We start from the raw sequence: 26130 nt of genomic DNA on the forward strand, positions 1-26130 counted from the left end.
CCTATATGGTTGCCAGACGCACAATCATGGCTAACTTTAATCATACATAAAATAAAAACTACTGAGGCTAGAGGGCTGCAATTTGATATGTTTGATGATTGGAGGGTGCATGGTCAACATGCCAATTTGCAGCCCTCTGGCCTCAGTAGTTTTTAAGATCTGAGGGCGGACAGAAAAAGTGCGGCCGGACAGACAAAGCCATCTCAATAGTTTTCTTTTACAGAAAACTAAAATCTGTATGAGTATATCTTAATTCCTACACAAAAACATCTACGTGAATTCAAAATATTTCATTAAAATTAAATTATATAAGCACACTACAAAAGGAATTCAAAAAATCAATGCTATAAAAAAATAAATAGAAAAATATCGAAATACATAAATTCAAAATATTTCAATAATAAAAGTAAATAATAGCTGTACATAACAAATGCAATTCAAAAATCGCTGAAACAGGAAAAAAATTCGGAAAGATATCTATAAACATAACATAAAAAACTGAATATTACCTTTGGAATATTATTCCAAAGATAATATTCCAGTGATACCCGTACTTACCATCACCTATAGCAATCTATTCTAACGCCTCCGACAGTTATCCATCCATGGGGCATCCTTTGGTACGCGTGGTCTATCTTGGTACCGTTTTGCACCTGCGCGTACCTCGACGCCGTCATGGTACTGTAAAATTAAGTGGTTTAGTTTTAGACGAAGGTGCTTCTTATATAATGTTTTTTTTTTTAAATCGGGAAGCAAATATTATTTCTTAATATTAAATTATGAATTTATGTCTGACTTTCTAGAAGTTAGGCTGGAAATTTACTCTCTCTCTCTCTCTCTCTCTCTCTCTCTCTCTCTCTCTCTCTCTCTCTCTCTCTCTCTCTCTCTCTCTCTCTCTCTCTAGCTTAATTAGATTAATTGCTGGTGAAATATTTGAGCAAATTTTGTATCATACTCTCTCTCCTCTCTCTCTCTCTCTCTCTCTCTCTCTCTCTCTCTCTCTCTCTCTCTCTCTCATCATCATCATCATCATCAGAAATTTGCCTAAAGGTTAAAAAAGGAATCTCAGGGACAATTACTGACTTCAGTAAAAGAACATAAATAATAATAATAATAATAATAATAATAATAATAATAATAATAATAATAATAATAATAATAATAATAATAATAATAATAATAATAATACACGAGTAGGAAGAAAATTTCTCCAAAACAAAACAAAACGTGACTCCAGAAAAAAAAAAAAATTCTCTCAATACTCAGTGGAAGAAAATAAACAAAATTAAATGAACGCCCTTTCCAAGTTTGTTTTGATAAGAATCCGGATAACAATCAGGACTCTTTCCAAACAAGTATTCACGAAAAGCCATCAAACCTGAACTATAATATATACAACTCATCAATCCTTATCAGCAGTGAATCCGTCAATGCCTAGACACTTAGGCCTAAGGCCCACGGGAGGTAAAAGTTTGCCTGTGTGCGTGGGCAGGAAGAGTAATAATCTTGAGGCCGCCTCAAGCCCAGTTTCGATAGGATAGAATAGAACAGTAGAGTTTAAATAGGATAGAATAGAACAGTAGAGTTTAAATAGGATAGAATGGAACAGAATATAGAATTTAGGCCAAAGGACCAAGCGCTGGGACCTATAGGGTCATTCAGTGCTGAAAGAGAAATTGACAGTAAGGTTTGAAAGGTGTAACAGGAGGAAAGCCTCGCAGTTGCACTACGAAACAATTGTTAGAGAGGGTGGAAAGTCACATGGAACAAAGAGAATACGAACGGAGGTACATCAAAAGGAATGGAAGAAGTGCAGCACGTAATGCCCACAGTGCACTGACAGCACTATCCTCTCTGCAAGGAATCCCAACTGACTGGGACCTATAGGGTCATTCAGTGCTGAAAGGAAAATTGACAGTAAGGTTTAAAGATTTAACCCTGAGGAAAGCCTCGCAGTTGCACTAGTTGAGACCCTGGAAAGTCAATGGAACAAAGAATTCTAACGGAGGTACATCAAAAGGAATGGAAGAAGTGCAGCACATAATGCCCACAGTGCACTGACAGCACTTCTGGTGCAAGACGGTTTAAAGTTTGCCCTGAACAATTGAGGACCCTGTATTAAAAACTGCCTCCTAAACAAGCCTTAGGATTCTGGTGCAGACGGTTATGGTTCACAATGAGGCCCTAGAGCTGCCTCCCTAAACAATTAGGAGAGAGAGAGAGAGAGAGAGACCAACGACCTAGGAATATTTTTTGTGGAAGGATGTACTGATAAATTTTGAAGGCTCCCTTTAGTGACGCCAATTGGTAAACAATATATGGGCAAGGAAGCCTGTCTGTTTGGGAGGAGGGTATGTAAACCGTGATACCAGAGCTTGTAAATGAGAGAGAGAGAGAGAGAGAGAGAGAGAGAGAGAGAGAGAGAGAGAGAGAGAGAGAGAGCGAGAGAGAGAGAGAGAGCATTAGCCACATAATAAAGAATTACAGGAAGAGATTCTCTTCCAAAGAAAGAGGCTGTCATATAAGAAACAAAATAAAGGGGATAACATCCAGAGAGAGAGAGAGAGAGAGAGAGAGAGAGAGAGAGAGAGAGAGAGAGAGAGAGAGAGAGAGAGAGAGAGAGAGAGAGAGTAATACTTTCTCCCATCTTAAAAGAGAATTGTACAGGCCAATCTGGACACAAATTAAGGCGATAACATTCTCAAGTCCCGAGAGAGAGAGAGAGAGAGAGAGAGAGAGAGAGAGAGAGAGAGAGAGAGAGAGAGAGAGAGACTCACCTAAGTCATACAGGAAACAAAATGCCAAGGACAAAAGTCTCTCTCACCCCTTCCGAGTCCGACATTCCTAGACAAAAATTTGCCCCTACGGAGGGGACACGCTAGGGCCTAACCCCTGAGGAATGCAACTAAGGAACCGTCCCTTCCTTTAAAAAGGTTAGTTTCGACAAATCTCTTCCATATTTGGCATGAGGAAAGTACATTTTACTTTTATGAACTCTCAAGGTTTGAGTGATGTCTTCTTCATATCTTAAAAGGATAATAAATTGGCCCTTAATCATGTTATAAAGCTTAGAATAGCTACAAATTTAAGTTTATCATTTTTTTTTAGCCATTCGGTCTTGAGACGAAAACTCGGAACACACTATAAATAAAAACTGAAAAACTCTAGTTTCGATTTTTTTTTTTTTTTTTTTTTTGCCATAGGAAAACTATTTTTTTTTAAGCTTCAGTTTCCTTGTCATAGGAAAACTTTTTTTTCAAGCTTCAGTTTCCTTGTCATTGGAAAACTATTTTTTTCAAGCTTCAGTTTCCTTGCCATTGGAAAACTATTTTTTTTCAAGCTTCAGTTTCCTTGTCATTGGAAAACTATTTTTTTCAAGTTTCAATTTGTTTTTGTTACAGGAAAACTATTTTTCAAGTTTTTTTGTTATAGGAAAACTATTTTTTCAAGTTTCAGTTTTTTTGCCACAGGAAAACTAATTTTTTTTAAGTTTCAGTCTTTTGTCATATAAAAACTTTTTTTCAAGTTTTTTTTCAAGGGAAAATTATTTTTTTTAGTTTCAGTTTTTCTGTCATAGGAAAACTATTTTTTTCAAGTTTCAGTTCTTGTCATAGGAAAACTATTTTTTTTCCATACAGGCCTACGGTTTCTTGTTGACAATTTGACATGTAAAATAAATCACCAAATAAAGTTTTATAAGTTCCGTCCTCCATCAAAAACAATTCTTTTAAGGTATGGCCAACGGGGAGAGTTAACCCACTGTGCTTGTCTTGCCCAAGTTTGAAAAGCACACACACACACACACACACACATACACACAAAGATAATAAAACCTGCAGCTTGAGGGTATTACGGTTACATACAATAATTAAATTTCCTGTTTAAAAGATTAATTTTTAAAAATTTACTTACGTGTCAAGTAAAACAAAAATATAATATACTTTATATATATTATATATATATATATATACACACACATCTACATATACATACATACACACAAACATACATACATACATACACACACAACCCTACCTGACCCGACTAAAAAAAAAATAAAATGAAACAAAACACACAACCACACCACTCCGGGGAAAAAGCCTTTTCGCACAGAACGGGGCGAAGCGTTGACAAGTTACAAATCGCCGCTGCTCGTCAGGGAGATGCGCAAGGAATAATAAAAAAAAAAAGAGAGAATAAAAAAAAAGAGAGGAGAAGAGGAAGAATGCCCCGCGAGAGAAGGAACGAGAGAGAGCGAACATTTTGGCAAGATGGCGGCTAGCGAGCCTCCCAGGTGGATGACCCCTCTTCTCTCTCTCTTGTTACCTTACGCCCCTGAGTGCAAATCTATTTCTTATCCCATTGGCGATGTCTATGTGATGTCTATTAAGCACGCTTTGTTTTGTGTGTGTGTGTGTGTATATGTATATATATATATATATATATATATATATATATATATATATATATATATATATATATATATATATATATATATATATATATATATATATATATATATAATAATTATGTATGTACTGTACGTATATATATTATATATATAAATAATATGAATATTTTTCATGATCACTATAGTATTATAATATATATATATATATATATATATATATATATATATATATATATATATATATATATATATATATATATATATATATAGAGAGAGAGAGAGAGAGAGAGAGAGAGAGAGAGAGAGAGAGAGAGAGAGAGAGAGAGAGAGAGACCTTTCTCGTCTAAATCTACAAAGGATATGTTTATAATACTACAGTGATAATGACATTATACATACATATATATATATACTATACTACATATAGGCTACATACACACATATATATATATATATATATATATATATAGTGTATATATATATAGTGTACAGAAAGCTAGAGAGAGAGAGAGAGAGAGAGAGAGAGAGAGAGAGAGAGATACATTTATGAAACGATTTGTTTTTCTTCTCACGAGCATCATCTCCCGAGTCTGGGTTAAGCCTTCAAGAGCATAAATGCTAGTAATACAATGAGCAAAAGACAGAGAGAGAGAGAGAGAGAGAGAGAGAGAGAGAGAGAGAGAGAGAGAGAGAGAGAGAGATCACTTAGGAAACAGCTGAGCGGGGCAGTGGGAGTCAGTCTAAAACGCGCGTGAAAGGACACACACACACGCACACACGAACTGTCTCACAACTACCCTTTTAATTGTGCTCTCGAGAAGAAGAAGAGGAAACTATTTCTGAACGCTACTAAATCTACATCACGAAGGAGGATTTTTTTAAATTCAACAATTAAACTCTAGATTACAGGGCACCAGCAGTAAACTCAAAATTTCATACCTTGTTAACTCAAAATTTCCTGTCTTATCACCTCAAAATGTGATGTCTCAAAATTTTTATATCTTAGTAGCTCAATATAATTTAATTAAACAATTAAACTCTAAATCAAAGAGTACCGAGAGTAAATTCAAAATTTCATGTCTTAGTAACTCAAAATTTTGTCTAAGTAACTCAAAATTTCTGGTCTTAGTAGCTCAAAATTTGATGTCATGGTAACTCCAAATTGAAAGACTTAACAACTCAAAATTTCATATCACAGTAACTCAAAATTCCTAGTCTTAGTAGCTCAAAATTTCAAGTCTTTTTAACTCAAAATATCATAGGAAAGATGTGACGCTTTTTTATCAAGATGTAAGCCTATGGTAAAACCTAACCAATGCACAATTATACCACAAAACTCAACAACTCAAAATAGCAAAATTCTTAGCATCAAAACAGCTAAAAAGATTACCACCAAGATAATTCAATGTATTGAATGTCACGACCACAAATATCTAAACACAGTCAGTTTTAAAATCTAAACTCAAAGTAACTAAAGCATTCAAGCTAGAAAAACTCAAAATATTAAGGTTCATATTATCAAAGCTCGGTACTCAAAATATAATCTCAATAAATCAAATTATATAACTCAGATTATCAAAAGCCACAAAATTATAACTCAAAATATTATACCCAAATTTTCAAAAATATCACCTTTTTAATACCTCAAAATACTAAACCCAAATTTTCAAAAATTTCACCTTTTTAGTAACTCAAAATATTAAACCCAAATTTTCAAAAATTTCACTTTTAGTAATTCAAAATATTAAACCCACATTTTCTAAAATTTAACTTTTTTAGTAAATCAAAATATTAAAACCAAATTTTCAAAAATATCACCTTTACAGCAACTCAAAATATTAAACGTAAATTTTCAAAAATATCAACTTTTTAATAACTCAAAATATTAACCCCAAATTTTCAAAAATATAAATTGTTTCATAACTCAAAATATTAAACCCAAATTTTCAAAAAATTTCACCTGTTTAGTAACTCAAAATATTAAACCCAAATTTTCAAAAATACCACCTATTTAGTAACTCAAAATATCAAAACTCAGTAACTCAAAATATTGCCAATTAAGTAACTCAACCCATCATCGCTCAAGTAACTCAAAACGGTGAAACGCAAAAACTCAAACCATCCAAAGTTGTCATGGTGAGCTATTTCACCCATAAGTAACACCACTGATAATTATATAACTGTTTAAGAAAGACAAAATCATGATAATAGACAAAATAATAATAATATAATAATAATAATATAATAATAATAATTTAGAATACGCAAGCTAAGAAACTTGTACTGCACATAACCAAAACTATATATGTTTATATATATATAATTACATATATATATATATATATATATATATATATATATATATATATATATATATATATATATATATAGAGAGAGAGAGAGAGAGAGAGAGAGAATTACATATTTCGAATCTAGTAGGTAATAAACAAAACGCTGCTAAGCTCTGAGAAGAGAGAAAGAGAGAGAAATAAAACTAATGGGCAAGTCTTGCAAAACAGCAACGGTTGGCAGGCAGTCTCTCTCTCTCTCTCTCTCTCTCTCTCTCTCTCTCTCTCTCTCTCTCTCTCTCTCGTCTGCGATAGCACCGCCTTGAAAAGGGGGGAGTAAAAATAGCACGCAGGACATTCTTGATTTAGACGTGAACTCAGGGGAACACGGCTACCAGTCGGAAGTGGTTGGAAGAAGAAGAAGAAGAAGAAGAAGAAGAAGAAGAAGAAGAGAGAGAGAGAGAGAGAGAGAGAGAGAGAGAGAGAGAGAGAGAGAGAGAGAGAGAGAGTCACCACACCAGACCCATCTATCGTCTTTTGCCTCTCGCTTTCACCCACTCGTTTTTCTAGTTCTTGTTCTCTCTGCCACTACGAGATGTTTCTCTCTCTCTCTCTCTCTCTCTCTCTCTCTCTCTCTCTCTCTCTCTCTCTCTCTTAGATAAGCAGGGATGTTATCCTGCTCCCTGAAGTGTTCAATTAACCATCGTTCAGACAACATAGTTTTGCCCTATGACTGTCTGACAGTCTTACACAATCTTACATGTATATGTATATATATAATATATATACTGTATATATTTTATATATATGTATATATATGTATGTATATAATATATATTATATATAATATATATATACTGTATATATAACCAAGAAACATTTCCATTACACACAACACTTTTTAACAGCATGTCAAGGGACTAAATATTCATCACATCTCTTCCCAGGGGAAGAAAACCATATCTCTCCCCTTGGAGAGGTGGGGACCCCTTGGCTCCCCCCGGGGATGGCAGTGAGAAGGAGGGTCCCCCTGCAGGGTTGTGACTCTTGGCTACCCCTGAGGTTAAACTGCCCGAGAGGACGATATCCCAGACGGATGGCAGCCCCCTTGGCTCCCCTGGGGAATGGCAACCCCTTGGCCACCACAGGGAAAGGCACCGGAATTGTCTTGGTGGCCAGTGGCTCTTCCGGAGGAAATAGTCCTTGAAGAGGTCTTCCAGGCTGGGCAAGTCTGGCTCCCCATGGGAGGGCAACCCTTGAGGAAGACATACTCGCTGGAGATGGCATTCCTGAAGGAAGCTCTCTTTGGCCGTGCAGGGGACCCTTTGGCGCCAAAGGGAAGGGCAGTCTTGAAGGATGTCCTCCCTGTCGGAAGGGGTTCCCTGCTGCAGTCAGAGAATCCTTACCTGACCTTACCCAGAAGTCATACCCAGGACCCCTTACTGGGTAAGCGCAAACGTTACCAATCACTTTTTTGGTTGATTAAGGTGGCAGACCAGAGCGGACGGCTCTTGGCTCTTAAGCAACCAGCAGTTACCAAACACTCTAGGTGCACATTATGTACATACAATAAATATAAATATTTATATGCACATACATATATATATATATATATATTTATATATATATATATATATATATATATATATATATATATATATATATATATATATATATATATGGAGAGAGAGAGAGAGAGAGAGAGAGAGGACACTTATTCATGAATCCCCAAAATTATTAATACTTCTGCCATGTGTCCTTGTGTTTTTGGTGTCCCCGTATTGTTGCCAAAAAAAAAAAAGCTGAACCCAGAATTTACCAGTGGTCTTTTGACATGCAACACATTCGTGCTAAAGAAGTCAGCCGTAACTCCATTACGACTGTTTCTTGAATTGCTACATAAAGACTCGTCACATTGCTGTTTGCAGTAATTAGAGTATATACAAGAAGGCCGAGTGCGTCTCATACTTATCTAATAACAGGTACACACATGTATTTCGTATATAATAACAGGTACACACCTATAGTTCGTATCTAATAACAGGTACACCTAATAACAGGTACACACCTGTAGTTCGTATATAACAACAGGTACAAACCTGTAGTTCTTATCTAATAACAGGCACACACCTATAGTTCGTATCTAATAACAGGTACACACCTGTAGTTCGTATCTAATAACAGGTGCACACCTGTAGTTCGTATCTAATAGCAGGTACACACCTGTAGTTCGTATCTAATAACAGGTACACGCCTGTAGTTCGTACCTAATAACACGTACACACCTATAGTTCGTACCTAATAACATGTACACATTTGTAGTTCGTATCTAATAACAGGTGCACACCTGTAGCTCATATCTAATAACAGGTCCATATCTGTAGTTCGTACCTAATAACAGGTACACACCAGTAGTTCGTACCTAATAACACGTACACACTTGTAGTTCGTATCTAATAACAGGTACACACCTGTATTTCATAAATCTGATAACAGGTACGCACCTGTAGTGAGTGTTTATGAAAGGTTTGTACCTTGCTTCTTCGTGAACTGCAAGGGGACTTCTGGATCTAATCATCACAGTGGGCTTAATACTTTGGTGGTGTTTACAACATGGAGGTTAGAGCTTTAGAGCCCTTTTTAACAGCACAAAACATCATAGGCTGTATAATGTAAACGTAAGATATCGTTTACGTGTTGGAAGTAAACAATACCTTACAAAGAGAAGACCTCCCTTAGGGAAGGTCTTCTACAGGCAAAACTACGAAGACACAATTATTTAACATACTTTTCAATAAAGCAAAGACCACTATATCTATTCAAAGACAGCTGTAACACTATAGAAAACGTATCCCCCCAGAAAACTATAATTAACCAACACCAGGAACTTACAAGGCTAAATTAAATAACACGATAAATTAGAGCGTAAGAAGGATAATTTATTTGTGCAAAGCGTCACAACACCATTTACTTCAAAGGTTCGGCCAGTCATCGTGTGACAAACCTTTCGCAGCAAGCAACGAGTTTATTAACTTCTAAAATATGAGTGGACGAGTCACACGGATGGCGTACAGGGTTTAATGACGGGAATTCATCATACAGGGGAATGTTCCCTCCAAATTTCTTCTTTTAGAATTAACGCCTATCTCTACCCAGTGACCTCGTGACCTATAGAGAACAGAACAGACAACAGAATTTAGGCCAAAAGCCAAGCGCTGGGACCTATGAGGTCATTCCGCGTTGAAAGGAAAATTGAGAGTAAAAGCTTACAAAGGTGGAACAGGGCGAAAGCCGCGCTGTTGCACTAAGAAACAATTGTTAGAAGAGGGTGGAAAGTCAGAGAATATGAACGGAGGTACAGTAAAAGGAATGAAAGAGGTTGCAGCCGGGGGCCGTAGGGACGCTGCAAAGACCCTTAAGTAATGCCTACTGTGCACCGTGTGAGGTGCACTGACGGCACTAACCCCCTAATGGGTCACCAAATGTAGAATCTTCAGCCAACAATAGCAATAATATCTAGATTCTCGCCCCATGGATACCCGTGACTTAACTTATTGGCCACCCTCACACGAGAAGGCTTGAAAATACTTTCACCAATTAGTGAATCACCGGCCTACTTTTCTGTGGCCCTGTGAGGAATGCGGGTCATTAGCTGAACAAAGAGGTACACAAAAGCCGAGTCTTCACAATTCACTTTTGTGGCCTTCCATGGAAAGAATGCGAGACAGTATGACCACAACAATCCATGGTCTATATAACCGATAAAAGACACGGGGGCATTTTTCGATCAGCTGGGCTTATTTGTCTTTTGGGTTTGTGAAGGAGCTCGAGGTGGGCTTAAAATAGCCAATATTAGGGTTAACTCAACGAAAAGGGGACAAGTTTCCTTGTTCCCTTAGATAAATGTATACTAAATCATACGTTTTCAAGAGTTCCCTTATTCCCTTAGGTCAATATATCTATATCTATTCCTTTAGACAAATATAAACATGTTTATTCCCTTAGACAAATACATACATATTTATTCCCTTAGATTAATATATCCATACTGATAGATAAAATAAGTTTCCTTATTCCCTTAGACAGACGTAGACGGTAAAAAGGTGTAAATATGACACTTCTTGAATACTGATTATAAGACTTAGATTTGAATACCAGAATCCAAAACTTGAAGAAGGGAATAACAAGTAAAAATTACGCCGAAGTTTCTTCGGCGCAGTCGGGTTTTCTGTACATCGTATGATCAAGAACACCGAAAATAGATCTATCTTTCGGTGGCCTCGGTATAATGCTGTATGCGCCGCAGCCCATGAAGCTTTAACTGCGGACCGGTGGTGGCCTGTCCTATATCGTTGCCAGACTCACGATTATGGGTAATTTAACCTTAAATACAATAAAAACTACTGAGACTACAGGGCTGCAATTTGGTATGTTTGATGATTGGAGGGTGGATAATCAACATACCAATTTGCAGCCCTCTAGCCTCAGTGGTTCTTAAGATCTGAGGGCGGACAGAAAAATGTGCTGACAGAATAAAGTGCGGACGGACAGACAAAGCCATCTCCATAGTTTTCCTTTACAGAAAACTAAAAAAAAAAAAACTTCTTCAGTAAGACACTCCAGCCTTGGTCTTGAAATCCAAAATCTAGCAGTAGAGGGGAAATAAGCGTTCATTACAAATTACATCCCTTTATCGGAAAAATGCATGGAATGTAGCATAACACCTGATCGACGTATAACAAGGAAGTAACCTGTCACGTGGGTGGACTTGGAATGGCTCGGGAATTCCATGACAGGAATCGCTGAGACTAGAAGGGCGATGATTCCCGATGCAAGGTTTTGTTGTATCGTTAAGCTATGTAACTGCTAGGGATCAATTCCTACTTATTCTTACTTAATCCAAAATCTATAACGTAGAAATACCATCAGTTGAGTGTGGCTGTGTATATGCATATATATTTATATTTAATATATGTATGGATGTATGTATGTATATATATATACATATATATATATATATGTATATGCATATATGCATACATACACATATACTTTTATATGCTAATTCCCATCTAATATTTTCGTTTACTTGACCCCTATGCATAAAATCAAATGTACTGTACTTTCTCTGATCTATGTCAACCGTATGGGTGGATGAGACTGACCTCAAACAACTCCTTTATGAGTCGAGGTCACCATCGTGACACAAGTCGAAGTGGGTCACGTACTTCCCGGGGGCACCTTTGTCGACAACGGATAACGACGTAATTACCGTTCATTAATGATACATGAGAAGCAAAAGCTGTATGACTGTACTGTGGTGTGTTCGATGGAGTACAAACTTGGGGCAGTAACTAACTAGATGCCTGTAAATATTTATGGAATGGAAGGGAATACAGGGTTTGGGCCAAAGGCCAAGCACTGGGACCTATGAGGTCAATCAGCGCTGGAAAGTAAATTGACAGTAGGTAGGTTTGAAAGGTGAATCAAGAGGAAAACCTCAAAGCAGTTGCACTTTGAAATAATTGGTATGAGAAGGGGGGGGGGATAGCAATATGGAAGAAAGATAATATGAATAGAGGTATAGTAAAAGGAATGAAAGGGGTTGCAGCTAGGGGCCGAAGGGACGCTGCAAAGAATCTTTAGTAATGCCTACAGTGCACCCCGTGAGGTGCACTGACGGCACTAGCCCCGTACGGGGTATAAATATTTTATGAAACGAAGTGTCATAAATAATATTAAGAAATTACTGAAGGCAAAGACCACTATGACAATGGTAACAGAAGAGGTAATGATTTTGCAATCTTTTAAATAACATTGAGAAATTACCTGAGTAAGTGACTGGAGGTACAAGGGACCCTTTATGATAGTGGTAACAGAAGGGTTAATGGTTTTGCAATCTTCAAAAAATGGAGAAGAATAAAACAAGCATGAAAAAAAAAAATATTAATAAATCATTCAGTTGACTAATGGAACGTGCACCTTATCAACAAAAAGGGAAACCTCACGAATCGACGCTTGACAGGAAGACGTGCATATGCAAATAAGACTGATGAAGTTGCAAGAACGACCTTCTCGGAAACAGAACCCGAAGATGAAGACAGATAACTTGAATAAACAGTTGGACATTCGGCAAGGAACAAGCAAAATCAGATACCGCCTCAGACGCAGGACAACAGGGTTGTAGAAGGCAAACATCACTCAGAGTGACACAGAACAGCGCGCATGAAATCACGAAGTATGCAAGCAGGCAGAGAGAATGCAAAACCAGCTACCAGAAGATTTAGCAGATAAACGACAACAGAGCCTGGGACAAACGAGACACTGATAAATACTGAACATGAAAGCGAGCGAACGGTAAAAAATAAAAGTATTCAGAGATATAAACAAAATAAATACCATGCCAAGCTACTTATGGCATTGGGAAAACCGACATTTCAAAAGTCTTGACTGAGAGATGTGGAGGAGACCCGGAAGCCTTCATGCTGACGGCGTGGCAAAACCGTTAGAGAAAATGGGGAATCAACAGCCAAAACGCGCCAGGATAAAGGTGAGTGGCGCAGTGTTTGTTAGGAAACTGCAAGCCTCTTGAGTCTATACATACGGCAACAATGGCATCTTTCTTACATCAGTAATTAAAATCACAAGGTTTAAATGAAGTGGTGTTGACAACAACGCTAATGATAACTAATGTGCCTCTATGAAGATGAGATATGGATAAAAATACTGAATACATAACATACAGTACTGCATTCTGCATAAAATTATAATCCTAAAGCAGCAACATCAATTATCAGCTACACGATTATAATCCCTCTGTGGCAGAATCATTCTTCTGCAATAAGACTACAGTGTACAGTAATCCCTCTGCAGTCAAGTTAATTATCTTCCATACAGCTGTACCTCTGCAGCAAAATGAAAACTATCAGAACAAAACTTCAACCGCTCTGCTGCAAGATGAAAACCCCGCCATAAAATCAAAATCCCTCCGTAGGAATGATGAATGAGGCACGACTTCAGTGGTCAATGTCAACAACACTGCTAAAAATAATATAATGATAATCAAACACGTGAAATTAATTACCAAGAAGATGCCTTTGACAAAGAGCGACGATGAATGACGCAATCGAAAGGTTCCTGCACAGAGTGCTTTCCTCTGTGGTTCCAGAGTAATTCACAATAACTGTTTCAAGAGCACAATCATCGTTGCCTAACAGATAGAATATAGAATCTAAGCCAAGAGGCCAAGCGCTGGGACCCATAAGGACATTCTGAGCTGGAACGGAAATTGACAGTGAAAGGTTTGAAAAGTGTAACAGGAGGACAGCCTCGCAGTTGCACTGTGAAACAATTGCTAGGAGAGGATGGAGGAAAGTAAGATGGAAGAAAGAGAATATGAACGGAGGTACAGTAAGAGGAACGAAAGGGGGTTGCATCTAGGAGCCGAAGGGACGCTGCAAAGAACCCTAAGCAATGCCTACAGTGGTGCACTGACGTCATTACCTCCCCTACGGGGGACAAGAATGCGTATCCATGTTAGTTACGTAGTTACGTGTATGCGTGCATAATCGTCATTATCTAACCGGGTTAATAAAAAAAAAGGGGGAGCTTCACTTCACCACCAAGAATTGGCAGTGTTAATGACTTGTCCTTTGTGATAATAACAGACCTGTTTCTTCAACAGGCAGATATAATACTCCGGATACGTATCAAGGACGAGAGGGCCCTCCCAAAATTACGGGGGATGGTATAACTTGGCTATGAAATATCTGCAAGGATTTGACTTGATGCTTGCACTCTGTGTTTTGTTTATACAGCTACGTGTGTGCATTTAAGTATGTACAGGTCAAGATAAACACGTACATGTATATAAATCCATGTATATACATATATGTGTGTGTGGGGGGGATGTTAGCGTGTTTGGTATTGCCAAGATTGTCAAAATAAAATTACAAATTAAACGTGCAAAGTCGTAGACGGAGCTTCGCTAATCTTTAAAAAATTGTGTTTCTAATCTACTGAGCACAGTTCCTGATTATTAATCAGACACACTGGTGCCGTCTGACCCGACCTCTCTGTTCTTCGTAACCGGAAAGCTAACAATAAATCTCCAACGAATGAAGGACAAACCCAAGACAAAAACTCTTAGAATAAACAATGCCAAATTATTATTATTATTATTATTATTATTATTATTATTATTATTATTATTATTATTATTATTATTATTATTATATAGTGTTTTGACCAAAACCAACCGACCATTAATTAATCCCATCATTCCCATCAATCAAGCAATCAATCAGTCCTGGTCCTCTTAAACAACAGAATACAGATTCAATATTCAAAGGCCAAGCGCTGGGAACTAAGAGGCTATTCAGCTCTGAAAGGGAAACTGGAAGTAGAAAGGTTAGAAAGGTGTAACAGGAGGAAAACCTCACAGTTGCACTATGAAACAACTGATAGGCGAGGGTGGAAAGAGGTACAGTCAAAGGAATGAAAGGGGTTGCAGCTAGGGTCCTAAGGGACGCCGCAAAGAACCTTAAGTAAAGCGACTGACAGCGCTACCCCAACTACGGGGAGTCTGGAAGACCATAACGTAATGTAAACATGAACGAATTTCAAATGATCCTTCTGTCATTCATGTGACCTTCCCTTTTGTTACCGAGATACTTATCTCACTTCCTTTAAGAAAGGGGCCTTAGCACAAGTACGCTCCTAAAGTCAATTCGTTTACGACCAAGTTTTTTTTTTCCCTTATCACTTACTAACCCCTTCTGGTATTTGTTCGTGTGTCATCAATTATTCACGGCGATCGGCTGTGAACGACCTATTGGATTCTTCTTGTGAGTGAGTGAATAACCCCAGTCACCAGCCAAGGGGCTGGAATTTACCTGATTAAGAGCGTGCTACCATAGTGGAATTTAAATGATTGGGAGCGTGCTACCGTAAGAAGCCTTAATTTCCTAGAACGTTCGTGCGCTTGCTGGTTGCTTTGTAAGGTGAAGGCACGATGAAATTCGCCCTTAAACAAACGTATTCGTTGTTATTTTCTTAGCGTTCGTACATATTCGTGTACATTGATATAACCACGGCGATGGATCTTATGAACTAAATGCTACACCACGCTAACAGTTTATTTTTTTTATTAAGACCGTAGCTGTAATACCCCAAATAAACCTCTCATTCTCATTCTTCTTCTTCCCTGAAACAAGAACATACAAAGCATTCTTAATGCTTGAGGGACAGAGAGACCTGGAACAATAACACACAAAGCACTCTTAATGCTTGAGGAACAGAATAACCTCAAACAATAACACACAAACAATCCTAAATACTTGAGGAAACAGAAAGACCTGAAACAATATCACACACAAACAATCCTAAAAGCCTGAGAAACAGAAAAACCTGAATGGAACAATAACACGCAAACAATCCTAAATGCTTGAGGAACATAAAGACCACGAACAATAGCACACGAAAACAATTCCAAATGCTTGAGGAACATAAAGACCTCGAACAATAACTCACGAAAACAATTCCAAATGCTTGAGGAACATAAAGACCTCGAACAATAACACACGCAAACAATTCCAGATGCTTGAGGAACATAAAGACCTCGAACAATAACACACGCAAACAATTCCAAATGCTTGAGGAACATAAAGACCTCGAACAATAACACACGCAAACAATCCTAAATGCTTGAGGAACATAAAGACCTCGAACAATAACACACGAAAACAATTCCAAATGCTTGAGGAACATAAAGACCTCGAACAATAACACGCGCAAACAATTCCAAGTGCTTGAGGCACAGGAAAAACCTGAAAACAATAAAACACATAAAGCAATCCTTCACGCTTGAGGAACAGAAAAATCTGGAACAATAACACACACACAAACAATCCTAAATGCTTGAGGAGCAAGAAAGCCCTGAAACAATAACACACAAAGCACTCGCAATGCTTGCAGAACTAATAGACGTCACGGGGAAGGAAGGAGGGCAAGAAGGCATTCATGTGCAGCCCTCGTTCATTAGCTGTCGTGATGTTTGGCCAAAGTGGTCAGCAGCAGCAGCAGCAGTACAGCACAGCAGCAACAGAAACAGCAGCAGCACCGTTGGTATGACCACATTCTCTCTTTCTCTCTACCCTAAAAGGAAATATGACGGACAGTCTTGCCTGGGCAGTTGTCGTGCGCAGAGCGGTGTCGTGAGGTGCGTAGCGTTGCTTTTGACGAATGGCTCCGCCGGAAACAAGTCTGATTAACATTGATTTGCGTAGATTCTTAACCGCTGGGGATTAATTTATAGACGTCGTAAAATCGTTCATCTACTGTGGAAAGGTGTTGTCAATCTTCTTGCTTGGCAAATTCATTAATGGGCTACGTACCGCTGCGACCCGCGGACGAACTCTGCTGTGATAAGTGTTGCATGAATCAACTCCTTTGTTGTAATCGAACTCCTATCAATTTATGCTGAATGTTCGTCTCTTTAGAAATGATGCAAAATCTCTTATACTTATTAACAGTTGACCAGTGTGTTATTTTTCGAATCTTCGAGTAGAACTGAATCGACAATATGTCATGAAGTTTGTCATGAAACTATTCATTTCTCTGTACCACTGTTTTGGTGGCAGTCATGCAAGCATTGACCTACTTGGGAATGTAGCATTGATATTACACACACACATATATAAATATATATATATATACATATATACACACATATATATGTATATATACATGCATACATACATACACACATATATATACCGCATATATATATGTATATAAAATGGTCACGATACTCGCCTCACATGCGATAGGACCAGGATTCGATTCCCAGAAGAGACGGAGAGCTTTAGGCAAGTTCCACTGAATTCCATCGCTCCCCTATCGACGGAACCACGAATTAGGAATAAACTGATAGTCACCTGATAGTGGTGGGTCGTAGTTACCTTTAGGCTTCATGTGGTCAGCAGATACTTGTTGGGTGAAATTGCTAGCCCCATCCACTGCACCATGGACGTTCAAGAAGTTTATGTTCTGGCGGATTCTGGTGGCCACCATTACAAGAACCGACCAGACTCAACGTTGTATAACTTTACTGATAGCAAGACAAGTGGTGTATATATATAATCTTTTGAGAAATCTTACAATCTTCTGTCTTAGAAAATCAAACAAACAGACGAATGAACACATAACCTCTGTCCAACATCTTTATTGAATAGATAGAATACAATATACGATTTAGGCCAAAGGCCAAGAACTGGGACCTACGAAGTCATCCAGAGCTGAAATCGAAATTAACAGTAAAAAGGTCTGAAATGTGTAACAGGAGGAAAACCTCGCAGTTGCACTATGAATCAAGTGTTACGAGAGGGTGGAAAGCAAGATGGAAGAGAACAAGAACGGAGGTACATTAAAAGGAATGTAAAGGGGTTGAAGCAGCTAGGGGCAGAAGGGACGCTGCAAAGAACCTTAAGTAATGCCTACAGTGCACCGCATGAGATGCACTGACGGCACTACCCCCCTTGGGGGAACATCGTTAGTGAAGGTAATGAGGAAATTGGTTGCCTATTATAAGAGCAAATCTGAACATCTTTTCTCGTCCGGACGCAAATCACAGAGCAAATTTAATATACTGAGTAGTGGCATATGGCAGACCATTTTAAAAATATAGCAGGGAAAATTAATTCTCAGACTATTAAGTTAGCCACTTACAACCATTAAGATTATTAATGAATAATTTAACAGGAATACTGGGTTCACATCAAAGACTCAACACACAAAGACAACCAACAAAGCTATCATAATACACTTCACACGTGATGATACACATGAGTATTGGGTATTCAACTTCCTCACACCACCAGCCGCCAGAATCTATGATGAAGAGTAATGTATGAAAACACCTCTTTGGAAGAAAAAGCAGCTAAAATAAACAAAAAAAGCACCTCTTTGGAAAAAAGAGCTGCTAAAATCAGAAAACAGAGCCCCCCAAACCCCTTTCAGGTACGTCTGAAAGATACAGACGGCCCACACCAGTTCAGACATTCCTTGAAGCAAGTGTAGTACCAAGTAAATACAAAGAGAGAGGGAGAGAGAGAGACAGACAGACAGACAAGTCACAAAAAGCAGCAGGAGGGCGTGGAGGAGGAGGAGGAGGAGGAGGAGGGGTTTGTTGCACTAAATCCGAGATGAGTCTCATTTGAAGCCATTAGTTATCAATTTGAATGATGTAGGGCCCATTCGGACCAAAGACTGAGTGGCATGACTGTCAGGGCAAACTCTGCTAGCGTAGGTGTCGCGTCAAGATTCTTCAGTGCTAAACAAAAGCTTATTTTCTTTTTTGAATTTTTTTTTTTTAAATATAAAGGATGCTGTTTCTCTAACTTGGAGAATTTGGACTCAAGGAGGTACGGTGTCGTATACCCTTAGAAGATGAACTCAGCGATTAAAACAAAGTTTTTTAGTGGTTCGTGAATCATTTCCATTTACAGCAGTACAGCGCTTGACTTGGTGACAGAGGTGATTTGGGGTTCTCTGTTTGAATTGAATTGAATTGAATGTAGAATTTAGACCAAAGGCCAAACATTGGGACCTACGGAAATTGACAGCAAAAGTTTGAAAGGCGTAACAGGAGGAAAACCTCGCAGTAGCAATATGAATCAACTGTTAGGAGAGGTTTAAGGAAAGTAAGATGGAAGAAAGAGAATATGACAGGAGGTACAGTAAATCAAACGAAAGGGGTTGCAGCTAGGGGCCGAAGGCGCGCTGCAAAGAACCTAAGTAATGCCTGCAGTGCGCCGCATGAGGTGCACTGACGGCACTAGCGCCCCCCCCCCCCCCAAAAGGTGTAGGTGAACCATGAAACAATTTATATAAAGTGCACGGATTCACTAATCAGGAAGTGGAACTTAAATCCACAATTGTTACGAAAATCGTGAAAACTCTCACTTATATAACATTATATATTTAATTTGCCTAGATAGGTAATTTAGGTTCTTCGGGTCTTTTCGTTAGGGGTTGGGTAACTTCGCTCTTAATGAACTTTTCCATTATTCTATCTTTCTAATAAGGTAGCATCCAGAAAGTAAAGAAATTAAGAGCCTACCTTTAAAATAAATACAATTATTATTATTATTATTATTATTATTATTATTATTATTATTATTATTATTATTATTATTATTATTATTATTATTAATGCATTTCATTCAACAACTCAGATCTTAAGAACCCGCTTACCAAGCTTTCACTAAATCAATTCGCCTATGGCCATATTTGCTGTAACGCCAGCTGACAAAAGTCAATCACAAAACCGAAGGCCCATATGGAGAAAAATATTAAATTTACCCCAAAAAAAAAAAAGTGAGCAGAACATTTCTAATCTCATAAATTCCATGGCCCTTAAATTTACGAGAATTATATTAATCATTTTCATGGCGACGCACAAAATCAGTGATAACAGGAAATTTCAATTATGTGGGTCCGTTATGTTTCATTTCACAATTTCTTATTCTTAAAATTATTGAAAGTAGGTGATTAAAATAAGGAAAGTGCGTGAACTTCATGGGTTTAAAAATGAGTCAAATGTGTGAACATTTTCCTTGTGAATACTATATATATATATATATATATATATATATATATATATATATATATATATATATATATATATATATATATATATATATAGTAATTTTCCTTTTGTACCTGTTTACACAGGGAGAGTTAATGAAAAATTCTGCAAAGTAATTAAGACACTCTAATTTGTAAGCAAAATGTTTATGAAAACTCAGTTTTATATATATATATTTATATATATATATATATATATATATATATATATATATATATATATATATATATATATATATATATATATATATATATATATATATATATATATATATATATATATATATATATATACAAACACACAAATGAGTATACGTGTATTTTCCTTAAAAATTAAAACATGTCTGCATTACTCTCAAGTATTTCTCATTAATCTTCCCGTGTGTACGTAAACAAGTCCACAAGCCAGCATACTATATAAATATATATATATACACAAGCATATACAAATGAGCATACGTGCATACAATTCCTCTTCACACGCAGCCCCGCTACAATTTATGACGCACGTCGGTGACAAATCACACCGTCCCGACAAAAATAAATACGAGTTAAATTAAGCAAGAGCCCAAATCCCTTTCAGTCGCGGCTCAAAACACCCGAGAGGACCAAAACAACGCGCCTGTTTCTCAAAGCGCCGTATCAAATGAACGCGCCGAGACCAACTCCACGCAAAAAGGCCAGGGGTCTCGTAGCACAAACAAATTCGAGAAAGGTGTCACCTTGAGAAGAAGCCACTTCGCTATAAATCTGAATGATGTAGCGCCAGCTCCAAGTAGAGGCTAAGTGGGTATGATTGTCAAGAATCTCTCGGTTAGAATCCCATTCGTGTCAAGATACTCAGCGCTAAAGCAAAGATTTTTTTTTCCTCTCTCTCTCTTAGGGTATAAAGGAAGTGCTAATGACTGCACAACGCAGAAGTGGGTATTCGGATTTTGCCCGTAGGGGCGTCTGCCCAACACCCCCCGTCCCCCACCTGAAGAAAGAAAGACGGTTCAAACAATGCTTTTTCTAGGTTTGTGAATCTTTCCACTTTTAGCACAGTTTTTAATGCTTCAGTAACTCCAAAAATAGGCCCCAAATTTTAAGAGAACTATGAAACATTTCACATTTTCTACCATCCCGCAGGGGGTTGCGCCGTCAGTGCACCTCACGCGGAGCACTGAAGGCACTGCTTCAGGTTCTTTGCAGCGTCCCTTCGACCCTTAGCTGCAACCCCTTTCATTCCCTTTGCTGTACCTCCGTTCACATTCTCTTCCATTTTACTTACCACCATCTTTTAACAATTATTTCACCTTTAAACCTTTTTACTCTCAATTTTCCTTTCAACGCTGAATGAACTCATAGTTCCCAGCGGTTGGCCTTTGGCCTAAATTCTATATTCTAGCTCCAACATTCTCTACCAGACTTCATTCAGAAAGAAACTTAAATTAGATCCCCACGTTTTATGTGGACCAAGACACTTTTCACATACACAAAGTTACCTTACTCACCTGGGCAGGTAATTTAGCCTCATCAGTCTAGCATTCGATCCGTGGAGACTGCGTTTCTTGACGTCCTTGTCCATCATTCAAACAGTTCAATGACGCGGCATTCTGAAAATAAATTGGCCTTTTTAAGTCTACAACGACAATATATGCAATAAAATTTAAGCTTCATTATTACTTTAAACATAAAGTAGATTCATTTCAAGGAATAAATCAAATGGCTACAGAACGGAATGAATGAAAAAAAAAAAGTTCTCAATTAACTCATAAAATTCAAGTACAACTACAAATATTCCAAGGTATACTTAATCTTAGGTTTCAGTGGCACATATCTGCCACGGAAAAATATGTTTCACTTCACATATAATATGAGATAAGACTCCATGAAGAGAGATTCCCTAACACCGTACCCTTTCAATGAACCTTTTAAACTCCAGAATTCGTAGAGACTACCACTGATTAAAATAGGGAACACTGTTTTATCTGCAGTGCCTTCAGATTAAGTTCTATGTACACACTAAATTATTTAAAAATAGTGCTATATACCTTTTACAGAACATCCCTTCTTGGTGTTCTATGTAAAGTATAACATTTAGTTCAACTGCACTGTAGATAAATATACGAATTATCCGACTAATTTAGCAAGATAAGGTTCTTGTCCATTTTTGCAGTTTCTAAATTTATCGGTCTTCTTTCCTGTAAATCTACCAGTGTTGTTTACTCTGAAGTCGAGCTTTCACACACACACAAAGAACGCAGAGCATTTATTACATCTAGAGATGCGCAATTATCCCCACACTAACAACAATAGCTAGAAATTATGCTTCTTGCCCCTACATAACTCCTTCACAAGACAGTAAGACAGAAACTCACTACAGGAGATTGCAAATGACCAGCTGCTCACAGCAATATTCGGAAGAGCTGCAAGCTGCCTACATACATTTTTTATGTACTTTGACTATTCGCCATGAGATTTCTTAATGAGGATTTGAGTCCCTTAATTATTATTATTATTATTATTATTATTATTATTATTATTATTATTATTATTCAGAAGATGAAACCTATTCATATGGAACAAGCCCACAGCGGCCACTGACTTGAAATTCAAGCTTCCAATTTCCAAAGAATATGGCGTTCATTTGAAAGAAGTAACAGAAGGTAATAGGAAATACATGATGAAGAGTTCAGTTATTAGAAAAGAAGAAATAAATCAAATAAAGAAGACAAAAATGTAAGTCACTTATAAAATACAAGCAGAATTGCTTAGGGTAGTAATGCATTGCATCTTCGCTTGAACTTTCGAGGTTCCATTTGCGCAACATCCTCAGGGAGACTGATCTACAGTACAGTATTTGGATGTCGTAATACCTTTCTTCATTCATCTCTTTAGACCGTTTACGGTTTTTACGAGTTTCTTCATATACATCAAAATAACATACAATATTCAAAACGTATTTTCTTCATATTTTCAGTTGTCAAACCTAGTTTCAACTTCCTCTTGGGAATGGAATATAGAGCTTAGGCCAAAGGCCAAGCACTGGGACCTATGTGGTCATTCAGCGCTGGAAAGGAAATTGAGAGTAGGTAGGTTTGAAAGGCGTGACAGGAGGTAAACCTCTCAACTGCACTGTGAAATAATTGGTAGGAGAGGATGAACAGCAAGACGGAAGAAAGATAAAATGAACGGAGGTACAGTAAATGGAATGAAAAGGGTTGCAGCTAGGGACCGAAGGGACGCTGCAAAGAACCCTTAGTAATGCCTACAGTGCATCCCGTGAGGTGCACCGACGGCGCTAACCCCCAACGGGGACCATTCCTCTTGGGTATATCTTCGCACTGCTGTGATCGCTGATTTATAACTCGCCGCGAAAATGAACTGGCTCAGTATAAATCCTCTTATTTTCCTCTTGTTTATCTTTTTTCCACATATCCTGTTTCCTCGACTGACACTAATGGCAAAGCATTGCCTCTCGTTTTCCTCTTGAATCTTAGTTACTTCTGATTACTAGTTTTATATATCGTTTATGATGTTTATCCAAGTTCATGTCCGTATACTTTCATTCTGAAGCGTCTTGCACTTTAATTCCTTTTTTAAAATTCTGTTTATTCGTTAAGCTGGCTTTATGCCAACACGGGCTCTTGCTCCTGGAACAATTCGTATCAAAAGTTTCATATGTGTTATATGTATCAAAAGTTTCTTATGTTATATATCTAAGTTAAAATGCCAAAAAAAGTTTGCCTGTTTTGTCCCATATTGCTGGGAGTGGGGGTTGGGTGTGGGGCCTAAGACCAGGAAGTGGGGGAGAAGGGGGGGTTGCCACGGTGAACAATTGTACCAACCCTTTTTCATTTATGGTTCTTGAACAAATAGTTTAGTAACAGAAGCTAAGAACGAAGTCTAATTAATTTTAAGCGTACCAGAACAGCTCCTGGTTTAATTGTCATCATTATTCGACGTACATCAACATTCAACAAGCTAAAAGGACCATTAATTGATAATAAAGTTTCCACAGGACAGAAAAACCTTTGATAAAAACAAAATAAATAAAAACGAAGGCAAAAGCTGGAGAGCAAAATTAAATATTTTCTCTCCACTCGTATCGTCTGCCGGAACACCAGTGTTTGCCACCGAAACAAATCTGTTGAACTCAGAACATCCAAGATTTACGCATTAGCTAAATCTTACTCGCCTTTCAAGAATCATCATAAAAAACTGAGAATGCTTCGCTGTTTCACATACCCGAGGACGCCTTTAATGAAGGTCCGAAATTCAAGTGCCAAATGAAGGAGATCTTACGTGAAATGGAAGGAACAGGACCCCAAATCAAGGTGCCCCGTCTTTCAACCATGCTGCTTACGTCATGGGTACACAGCCACCCTTCTCGTCAGTGAATGCTTAAAAGACAGATGCATGTGACTCAATTCAGACACTGTCCTGAGTTACAAGACCTCACACATACGTGCATGAAAAGGAGTGAAAATGAGTGAAAATGATAAATCTCTGACAGAATGCATTTAGAGGAAAATGGCTCTCTCATCTTTGGAAGGAGTGGCCCTAGAATGTTTTGTACAGACTTTTCGTTTTTCAGCGACCCTTTGAGGATGAGGTTGCAAGCCCCAAGCCCTTTTCTTGACTCCAGCAGACGCTGGAGCTGTACCACTTACAGTAGGCACGGTACTTGCGCGTGTACATAATTTTCAAAGGCAGTGAGACCATGACAGATAAGTAATCCTAACCTTATGTCTCCAATCCTATACAAAATAAAAGACGAATGGAATGGAACGGAATATAAAATTTAGGCCAAATGCCAAGCGCTGGGAGCTATGAGGTCATTCAGCGCTGAAAGGGAAATAGACTTATAAGGTTTGGAAGGTGTAACCGGAGGAAAACCTCGCAGCTGGACTGTGAATCAGCTGTTAGGAGAGGGCTGGGGAAAGGAAGATGGAAGAAAGAGAATACGAACGGATGTTACAGCGAAAGGAATGAAAAGGGTTACAGCTAGCGGCCGAGGGGACGCTGCGAAGAACCTTAAGCAATGCCTACCGTGCACTGCCTGGGGTGCACTGACTCCACTAACCCCCTAACGGGGAAAATGAAAGAAAAGAATTAAGAGCACAATAATGCGAGTATCGTCAATCATTTTCAAGGTAAATAACCTTTCGTGACTAAATCGGTGACGGACTCGTCTCTGTCAAAAACTATCTTTATTGATACTCAAGCGTCTTGACTGCAACGAATCTGGGCAACGAACGATCTTCTGCAACGACCTTAAATCACTTGGCGATTTATATGAAGGCTGTAAATTTCTTTCTTTTTTTTCGTGGGTTAATCGGTTCTGCTGTCTTTAAGATTATCTTGATACGCTGCTTGTTTGTGGCCTGGTATTTTAGTTTCATTTCTAACGTGATTTGCCCAATGTAAAAGATGTGAACTTTAAGTGTCTCCGATACAATTCGATCTACTGTGTTATATATATATATATATATATATATATATATATATATATATATATATATATATATATATATATATATATATATATATATATATATATATATATATATATATACACTCAACATTTATTAATTCTTTATCAAACAAAATATTTTTATAAAACATGATTATTCTCACAAAACAAACAATTTAAATGTGGCGTACTTAACAATCGCTATTAACATCACACCAAAAAGCATGCTTTAAATAACGCGTGCATAAAAACACAAAACAACACGATTCGCAATCATTAAAAAACCGCGTCTTATCTGCGCGAAGACGATGCTAACAAATCGTGCT

At 37.8% G+C, this 26130-nt stretch overlaps 1 long non-coding RNA gene across 1 annotated transcript in view; it reads right to left on the reverse strand.

Annotated features, from left to right (window-relative positions):
* Positions 1–549: 549 nt before the first annotated feature.
* Positions 550–26130, reverse strand: part of LOC136830183 (uncharacterized) — a 30225-nt gene continuing 4644 nt past the window's right edge. The window contains exons 2-3 of the long non-coding RNA XR_010850588.1: positions 21840–21941; positions 550–681 (exon numbers count right to left, since the gene is read on the reverse strand). This is a non-coding gene — a long non-coding RNA (uncharacterized lncRNA). The remainder of the gene's footprint in view (positions 682–21839; positions 21942–26130) is intronic.

Source organism: Macrobrachium rosenbergii, chromosome 46 (genome assembly GCF_040412425.1).
Source record: "Macrobrachium rosenbergii isolate ZJJX-2024 chromosome 46, ASM4041242v1, whole genome shotgun sequence".
In the NCBI taxonomy this organism is placed as follows: Eukaryota; Metazoa; Arthropoda; class Malacostraca; order Decapoda; family Palaemonidae; genus Macrobrachium; species Macrobrachium rosenbergii.